This window comes from Danio aesculapii, chromosome 24, assembly GCF_903798145.1.
Source record: "Danio aesculapii chromosome 24, fDanAes4.1, whole genome shotgun sequence".
Classification (NCBI taxonomy): Eukaryota; Metazoa; Chordata; class Actinopteri; order Cypriniformes; family Danionidae; genus Danio; species Danio aesculapii.
In genome coordinates this window covers 32,611,204-32,620,773 of record NC_079458.1, presented here as the reverse complement: position 1 = coordinate 32,620,773, position 9,570 = coordinate 32,611,204, and the positions used below count along the sequence as shown (strand labels likewise).

The 9,570-nt window shown below is 35.2% G+C and overlaps 1 protein-coding gene across 1 annotated transcript in view; it reads right to left on the bottom strand.

The window, feature by feature from the left end:
• Positions 1 to 2,513: 2,513 nt before the first annotated feature.
• LOC130218257 (neuropilin and tolloid-like protein 1) overlaps positions 2,514 to 9,570 on the bottom strand; it is a 52,103-nt gene continuing 45,046 nt past the window's right edge. The window contains exons 7-8 of the mRNA XM_056450401.1: positions 4,543 to 4,574; positions 2,514 to 3,250 (exon numbers count right to left, since the gene is read on the bottom strand). The gene's annotated coding sequence lies outside the window, so the exon portion shown is untranslated. The remainder of the gene's footprint in view (positions 3,251 to 4,542; positions 4,575 to 9,570) is intronic.

The following is a 9,570-nucleotide window of genomic DNA, read 5'->3' as shown; positions in this document are numbered from 1 at the left end:
CCTTAAACGCGCCGATTTCGCAATTGCAAACAGTTCTCCGGAAGCGCTTAACCCAGGTTATTGGCAAATTAAAAGTCCTATTAGCATGCTTCGGCATATACCCTGTTGTTTATGCTGATTTAGTTGAACTCATAGATATACACACTAGATATCGCATACGGACCCTGAGCATGCGTCAATAGCGCCGCCACATTTGTACAGTGCTCCCAGCACAAATGTCATTTAATCGCACTAGTTAAGACAATGTGCCTACGTGAAGATGCTGGACTTTTGCGCTGTGTACGGGTGTAACAAAGAAAACAAAAGCACAAGGGAGAACATTTCAGGTAAGATTTCGTTTTCTTACGTTTTTGTATGTTATAAACTTTTGTGCTTAACTAGTAACGTTATTGATGATGATAGTCTCTTACTGCACTGACCATGTAAAACTTGCACTAAATGCTTGTGCTAGTTTTGTTGAATAAAATAAGCAAACAATGCAAAAGAAATATGAAAACAAGATGCTGCGCTGCTGGAAACTTTTAACATTGTCAACTAAATGAAGGAGTCTCTCATAACGGAGATTCATTTACAAACGAATCGCTCCGTCCGTTAGAATGAGAAGTGAAAGCAGGAGAGAGGGTGTTTCAAGACACTGATTAGATCAAATTTAACAAAGAGGGTGGATAGTACATTTTTATATACACAAACACATTCTCTTTGCCAGGAATGCCCGTGCGGTCACTTATCTATCAATGCAAAAAGTTATGTACAATTATAATTTTCGTTATTTGAAAAAAATTGCATGATGACCACCGGAAAAACTCCCGATCATAGGTATATGTATATATGTGTATGCCTCTGGCTCTAGATGGCCACAGTCCTCCACTGCAGCTTGGTCCTGCATGCATTTCAAAGGAGCGCTACTGTACTAAAATGGCGGCTCTTTTGACGCATTAATTTTAATAGACAACAACAGGGTAGGCGACATCTAATGTAAATATCTATGGATTGAACTGGAAGGCGTTTGTCGTTGACTTCACATTTTCTGTTCTTTTTTTTCTTCTTTTACAAATTAAAAGTCAGAAATCAACAAGTTAAAAGTCTCCGAATTTCACCATTGTTCTATTTGTTGCACAAAACACAAAACGTGTTGTTCTCGTCAATCTCCAATCTAGTTAAGCCTTTAAATTGCACTTTAAGCTGAAAACTAGTATCTTAAAAACATCTAGTAAAATATTGTAGCTGTCATCGTGGCAAAGATAAAATAAATTATTTAGTAGAAATTAGTTATTAAAGTATTATGTTTAGAAATGTGTTAAATAAAAAAAAATGGGGAACATATACAGGGGGATTAATAATTCAGGAGGACTAATAATTTTCACTTCAAATATGCCCCAAATCAAAAAAGTAGTCATTTTCAAATTTACTTTAAGTTTTCTTTTAAATGACATTTATTTGCTTTATTTATAATTAAGTAAATATTAAAAGTTGATTTTGTATCAGACTGAGTGTGTTTACGGTTTCTTTGAGTTGGTATTTGAGTTGGTAGTCTTTTGACTAAAATCTACCATATTACAAATAATCTACAGCAGGGGTGCCCAAACTCGATCCTGGAGGGCCAGTGTCCTGCAGAGTTTAGCTCTAACTTGCCTCAACACATCTGCCAGGACATTTCGAGCAAGCCTACTAAGAGCTTGACTAGCTAGCTCAGGTGTGTCTGATTGGGGTTGGATCCAAACTATGGAGGACACTGCCCCTCCAGTTTGGGCATCCCTAATCTAGAGCTATCTTATTAATCGGAATCCAGAGCCTTTCTTATATTAGGAGGAGAGCACTATACTTAGTTTGGTGTAGGGCCTCATCCTTTTTCAGCCATCACAGCATCAATTTATCTTAGGAATGACAGAGAGAGAATGTTCAGATGTCCTGCAGAGTGCCAGAAAGATTTTGAGCTATTCTTCTTGCAGAATAGTGGCCAGGTCATTACATGATGCTGGTGGAAGAAAACGTTTTCTGATTTGCTGAGTGTTGAGGTGCACATTTAATTCTGCAGTGTGTTGGGCAGTGGTGATTTTATGTTATTTTGGATGCACTCTGGGGTGCACCCAGTTACTGCTGTTGGATGTGGTTCATCCATCTTGGTGCTATGCTGATATTACTCTGGATACCGTGGCTTTTGATTCATCAAAGACTTGCTATCTTAGTCTCAGGTGCGTCACGAGATGCGTACCAACAATTTGTCCTCTTTTGAACTCTGATGTCAGTCATAATGTTGTGTGCATTGCAATATTTTAAACAAGACTGCTATTACTCTGCTAATTAAACCTTCACACTCTGCTCTTGCTGGTGGAATGTGTAATCAATGTAGATTGGTCACCCGACACTAAATTAGCCAGTGTTTCAGTTTCATTGATTAACCCCTGTACCTTGTATAACCAGTGTAAGCTGGTTCACTCAATATCTTTTTAATACAACATACAAGATTAACCACAAGCACTTAATACAAAGTAAAGGTCCAGAGCAGTCCACAATAGGTTTGTTTCACTTTATTTAAAATATTCAGTCAGCATCATTGAAATATATCAACTAAATACTTAATCAATTGATAGGTTTCTCAAATCGTAATTGTAGAAGGGAAATATTCTGATATGTGCTTGTCTTTAAGTTGATCCAATTTACTATATCTATAAAGTTGCTCGGAACACTCATATTTTACTGTATGCATAGACATGACCATAACTGACCTTAATGCTGCACATTATGAGAACATTTCTTGTGAGAGATGCTAGTCAGAGACGTCTAACCAGGCAAGAGTCACAGTAAAATCACCCAGAGAATTTGAAACTAGTTTATCCGTTGGTTCAAGTATTAGACTGCATGGTTGTGTTTTAAAGGTCTTGATCTATGTTTCTTGCAAAGTAAAAACGTTATGTACTGTACCTACTCAGGACATTACAGATTGTATTGAAAAATAATCTGAGCATTACAATCATCAAATCAGAGGAAACAAAAACATGTTCATATTCCACTGAATGAAAAATGTACATCAGTTTGTATATTCAGTTTCAGTCCAGAATCTGAAAAAAATGTTGTAGTCTCCAAGAGGTTCACAGTATCTGATACCTTCTGAACATGAATCGGTGTCAAGATATTCCTTGACAAATACTAAAAATTGACAAAAATGTCACAATGTCAAACCTCTTCTAGTTCTTTGAGGCCGTTTCCACAAGATGCCAGTCACGAGAGGTGGAGGAAATGATGGAAAAGCCTGTGAAAAAATTAACATGTTATTCAAATTCACATCGAAAACAGATCCATGGTAGACATTCATGTTTTAAATAGAGATGAAATACCATTCAAAAGTTTTATTGACTGTTAAAGTGTCTCCTGTGATTACCAAGGCTGCCCTTATTTGATCAACACTACAGTTGCTAGTGGCTTCTGAATGCTAACACGTTTTAACATAGAAGTATACACTAGATATCACATATGAACCCTGAGCATGCGTCAATAACGCCGCCACATTTTTACAGTGCTACCAGGACTAATGTCATTCAACCGCACTAGTCAAGATTAAAGCTGTGTGTGGCTGTAGTAAAGAACAAAAAAGAAAACAAAGAATAAAGGCAGAACATTTCATAGGGAAGATTTCGTTTTTATGTTTTTGTATGTTACAAATTTTTGTGCTAAACAACGTTATCGATGATAATACAGTCTCTTACAGCATTCACCAAAAGGCAAAGTAGCACCAACTTACACTAATTACTATAGGCTTATGGTAGTTTTGTTGAATAAAATAAGCAAACAATGTAAATGAAATATGACAACAAGATGCTGTGGTGCTAGAAACAAACAGGTTGTTAGCATGACTAAGCATTATGCTTTTTGAGCATTTCTAACATGCTGTTAGCACGTTCTAACAGCATTCTGTTTATCAAGTTGCTAGTATATAACAAATAGTAATTAAATATGAACGCTAAAGGTCTTTTTGTCACTTTCAGTCAATTGCATTATTGTTGAAAAACGTATACCGTATGTCTAAAGAAATATAAATTAATTAACAGTTTACTGTATTTTGTGATTCACCTGGCAACTCATCTGTTTTTTATACCCCAATATGCAGGACAAACAATGACAACATATAGTTTTACAAAAAAAATAAAATAAAAACACCAAAAAAAGTCCCTTTGTTTCAAATTTTTGACATCTAAAGTTGTCAAAATCTCATATTGCAATTTAAAAATATAAACAAACAGAAAACATAAATCACAAAATACAGGAAAATATTTACTAACATCTTTTTTTGTGAATGCAAACTTTTAAATAGTAAGAGTGAACCAAATATAGGGTCAAACAACATTATATAAAGTGTCATTATCGTTTATCATTCATCAGTTATATTATTATTATTACTTCACAATTTGCTGCAGCCACTATAATGAGGCTAATATTTTATAAAGATTAAAGCTCATCTTGTGTGTCCCTCAAAGAATGGCATTTCAAACTAATAGCTACAAAACATTTATAACATGAATATGTGGTAAAAGGGTTGAAACAAACCTTTGTGCCTTCCACGTCAGATGACATTTTGTCTACATAATAAGAAAGTGAAAATTCACCCATAATGCAAATTCATCAATAAATTCATTAATAGCATATCATTTACTTTGTTATAGAGTCTCAATTCTAAAGCACAAATATCATGACAATGAACACACAGGCAGAAACACGGACAAACCAACTGAATTAAAGTGGTGACTATTTAAAAATAAGTACAGTTGACATACTAGAGAGAATAGGGCTTTTCACACTAAACGTCAGGTAAAGACAATCCTGAAATTCACATTTCAAAAATGAGTTAAATGTGGCATAGATTCAATAAGTACATTTTTCTACATTGTAGGTAAGTGGTTAAAATCTCCAGAAACAGTTTTACATGCTTATTTATAACCACAGAAATTACCTCTAGAATAAAAAGCTTGGTTTTGACCATATTTGGAATGGGCTGAATATCAATGAGCTCTGCTCTGATGCTCTGCAGCTTGGTGTCAGTGCCTGCTGTAATTTTAACAAAATAAGTCAGTGCCTTGTTAACAATATTTTTCAAATTAAAGGAGATTTGTTTTTAATTTGGAGGAGGGAGGGAGATATCTTTAAACCACCAGAGTAACTTAGTTTGCTCCTGAGTTACATACATTCATTCATTCATCCATTTTCACTCGGCTTAGTCCCTTTATTCGTTAAAGGTAAATTCATTCACATTGTGAATTCATTCACAGCGGAATGAACCGCCAACTTCGAGGCCGATGACACCGAACACGCTTTTCTGTTCTAAAAACGCGAGGTGCACCACATTGCCTTTTTTGTTGACAAGTGCAGTGAGCCTTTTATGTCGCTAGGCAATGGCTGAATCAGCTGGGTACCAGGCATGGGCTGGTATAAGATTCTGACGGTATGATAACCATGGATAAAAATATCACAGTTTCACGGTATTGTGTCTACTGCTCTAAAATATATTCTTTTAAATTGTCTGGGTAAAAAACAAAAACTTTTTTCCCTTTTAAACAATATATTTTATTTTGAGAAACATCTAAAATATTTTGGAACCGTAAACATGTCAGGCTGAATGATTTATTGTCTTCTGCGGTTTTCATTTGTTTCGAAAACAGATTTTTTTACCATTTAAAATGGCATCGTTTCTGCTGGAGATACTGTTGTCCTAAAAAAAAAAAACGTAAATAAAAAAAATCGTACACATACTTTAGGAACGGTATTGCAGAAATTTATTAAAACCTTGACTTTTCCAAACCGTGATATACCTTGAAAACGGTTATCGCCCCATGCCTACTGGGTAGTACTGTGCGTGAGTGTTGCTGATATATTGTTATCATTCTAATGTTTGCTAATATTGTGAAATTCAATATTTGTGAGATTTACAGCACTGGATAACTCATAACAGCAACCGCTAGTCTCTCCTCTATCTTCAAAAGTGTCCGTAGTTGTCATGACAAAACAAACTCTGCAGTCACCTCAACGGAAACCCGGCCTCTGCTTTCATTTGATTGGAGAATGACAAGACACGACTGACGCTCAGAGTTGAGGGCAGCAGGCAGTTAAAACGTGAAGCACGCAGGGCGCATAAGCAGCGTGCAAAATGCTTATGGCCATTACTAAATCATTCAAAAAAGGCGCCTCTCAATGCAAAAAGCGCGTTCGGTGTGAACCTTAATCAGCACGTGCTTTACACAGTGGATGCCCTTCCAGCTGCAACCCGGTATTGGGAAACATTTATACACACTCATTCACACACATACACTACGGCCAATTTTGTTTTATCCAATTCACCTATAGCGGATATCTTTCGACTGTGGGGGGAAACCCACATGAACATGGAGAGAACATGCAAACTCCACACAAAAATGCCAACTGACACAGCTGGGACTCGAACCAGTGACCTTCTTACTGTGAGGTGACAGTGCTAATCACTGAGCCCCTGTGTTGCCCTCCTGAGTTATATTTTGTATGAAACATGCATTAAATTATAATTATACTCAATAAAAGGGACAAAGTTTGTTTTAAAGCTTTACCAAATATGAAAATTAAAAGAAATTAATGTCAACCTCTGCATACATTTACAACGTTCATCAGATTCCTTTCAGTAAGAGCTGAGTATAGGACACAATGCATGAACAAGCATCAAACAGTATCTTGAGCACTTTACATGTGCCTGTTGCTTCATTATAAAAATACACGTGTCTGTTGCCTACAACATATGTGGTGAAATTTACAATATACATGTTAAACTAATAAAAGATGCCTTATGATTTTTGAGGTGGCACTGAAATTATCCATATATCCTGCATTTTGCATTCTGAAGAGCTGTGAATGCTCCGTGTTCAATTTTGACTGCCCGCTTCACAAAACTTCTCCTTTACCTTTTTTTTCTGCCACTTCCATTTTCAAAATAAGAGTCCTACATGCATAGTATTTTTAAAACATGCTCAGATAAACTTATCTTAGAAAATATCATTGTTGTAGTCTCACTATTAACATTTTGGCCAATCAAACGCAGTACTAGGCATGCATATTAGTGAAGCGTCAGAGTTTTCTGATTGTCCTGTTTTTTTTTCAATGGGATTTTACACTCACATGATTTTCATGACACAACAGTTAAAAAAGGTGTTTGAGGCTCATGCTATTGCCATGTACTGAACTCTTATGATTCAGCTATGCCTAGGTTGGAATATCCATATTTTCATTATATGGCACCTTTAACAACAAATACTGCTATTTATGAGGTCATATTTTATGTTGTCCTTTCTTCCAGAAAGCAAAAGCCCTTACAACTCAATTTTCTTAGAAATTCATTCATTCATCAATTTTCTATTCGGCTGTCCCTTTATTAATAAGGGGTCGCCACAGTGGAATGAACCGCCAACTTATCCAGCTTATGTTTTCCACAGTGGATGCCCTTCCAGCTGTAATCCATCACTGGGAAACACCCATACACTCTCATTCACACACATACACAACAGCTAATTTAGCTAACCATATTCACCTATAGCATGTCTTTGGACTTGTGGTGAAAACAGGAAACCCATGCGATCATGGGGAGAACATGCAAACACACAGAAATGCCAGCTGACCCAGCCGAGGTTCGAACCAGTGACCTTCTTGCTGTGAGGCGACAGTGCTACCCACTGCACTTTTTTTTTTTTTTTTTAGAAATGTTATTTGTAATTTTTGTTCTTGCTACAATAAAGAGTTTTTGTTTTATTCCTTCAAATATTGAATGATGCACACTGAATTATTATTATTTTTTTAAATCAACACTGTTAATTTTGATATCCAATATAGGTAGTTGCTTCTTAATTACTGTGAAAAAATACTTTACCCAGGCTAAAAGTAGAGTTTAGATCAATGACAACCCAGGGTTTTCTAAGCTAAAGCTAAATGCGGTGTGAAAAGCCCTGTTCTCATGCGTTTGGGATTTTATTATGCTCAGTTGACATCACATCTGATATTCACCGCAATGTTACTGGATCACACAGAATGAAAGGTAAAGATTTACCATAACTAATTTCATAATTTATAGTAACAGTTTATTGTTCTTTGACAAAGCATAAACTCTGATCGTATTCGAGACTGAGCTGTTGATCAAGTAAGTGTTCTACAAAAACTTGAACACAGTTAACATACAAAGTTTGTGTGCTACTAAAATGTAGCAAATGTTAACTTACTCTCATCCATCATTTTGTCCTACAACAGCAACTGAAAGAGTTTACAGTATTCAGAACGTAATCATGTAAAGGAAAGGTCAAATCATTGAATTTAATTATGTTATAAATTGTATGATTTTTAACATGCAGTTAGTAATTATACACTGTAAAAAAGCAATTAGTCACTTTACTTAAAACACTGAGTAAACCCGTTGCCTTAAAAGTGACAAGTTAACTTAAAGTGAGTAAATCTATAATTTGGAATTTTTAAGCTGACCTAACTTTTATAATTTTTATAATTATCCACATAGCTCATTTATTTATTTTTACTTATTAAAGTCAAGTAATCGCTTTAAAAGCAACAGGTTTACCGACTTTTTTAATAGTTAAACTAATCCTTTTTACAGTGAACTATCAGGGAGGGTAAGGGCTTAGTTTCATTCAATTTCTTATGATATATATAATTTTATAATTAAATCTATATACAAGAACTTAGTCTTGGGTTTGATACTGTACTTTAAATGTACCGTTGCTCACTTTAAGTTGATAAAGAAAACATGCATCCAAATCTTAACATTAAACTGTGAATAAAAAGAGCTGAAAATCACAATTATATCCAATGTTTTAAATAAAATCATTTGAACGAATAAAAAGACAACACTTGGTGGCAAAATGACATGCACTAACAGTCCTAATTCACATTTGTTTTTAATGTAAATGAACAAACTTTCATGTAATGTTCCGCAATCCTAAATAAGTAACCTTAAAAAAGGCAACACGCCAAAATGATAAAGCGGTTTCGTCCCATGTCACTTCCTTTGTTAGCGGATCCACGTCCTCCTTTATATCTGCAGGCTGTTTTTGAATAATTTGTCTTTAAAATGTCCGTGTTATTATCATGCTGGTGTATATCTCCGGTCCACATTCTCATATTTCATTGAAGCCCGTTCGTACTGATCCAGGATTGCACTATTTTCAAGAAGTCTACATGATGGAGACGATGCATGATGGAAGATGAGAAAAGAAACACACAGCATTGCACATTACACACAGTGTGATACACAGAAAATCATTTGCAAAGCGCACAAAAACACACACACGCAAAGAAAATAATCATGAATTGTTTAAATATATAAAACAGATTAAATTATATTACAGTAAAAAACATTGATAACTTATAAAATTGTTTTACAGCTTACACACACTTTGTTTCTTTTATTTAAATCTATAAAATCCTGAATGAATTATAAAATCAATATCTAGTGAATGAGAAGGTTTGTTAAAGGTGCAGTATGTAAGTTTAACACCCAGTGGTTGAACTAGGCATTACATTCCTGGATCAAAACAAACGCAAGCGCAGGTTGCCAGA